This window comes from Etheostoma spectabile, chromosome 9, assembly GCF_008692095.1.
Source record: "Etheostoma spectabile isolate EspeVRDwgs_2016 chromosome 9, UIUC_Espe_1.0, whole genome shotgun sequence".
Taxonomy (NCBI): Eukaryota; Metazoa; Chordata; class Actinopteri; order Perciformes; family Percidae; genus Etheostoma; species Etheostoma spectabile.
The window spans coordinates 17,972,447-17,972,656 of NC_045741.1; positions in this window are offsets into that span (position 1 = coordinate 17,972,447).

Genomic DNA, 210 nt, shown 5'->3' on the forward strand with positions numbered 1-210 from the left:
AGTGCTCACACTCGCCATCTTACCCATTAAAAACTAGAGAATAAACATAATACCACAAATACACTACAATATTATACATAAATTAGGGCTGCACAATTAATCGAATTTTAATCGCGATTACGATTTTGACTTCCCACGATAAAATTTGCGTTATCGAGCGATTATTTTTTTTAAAGCGTCATTTCATAGAACGCTCCGGGTTTTTTGCAA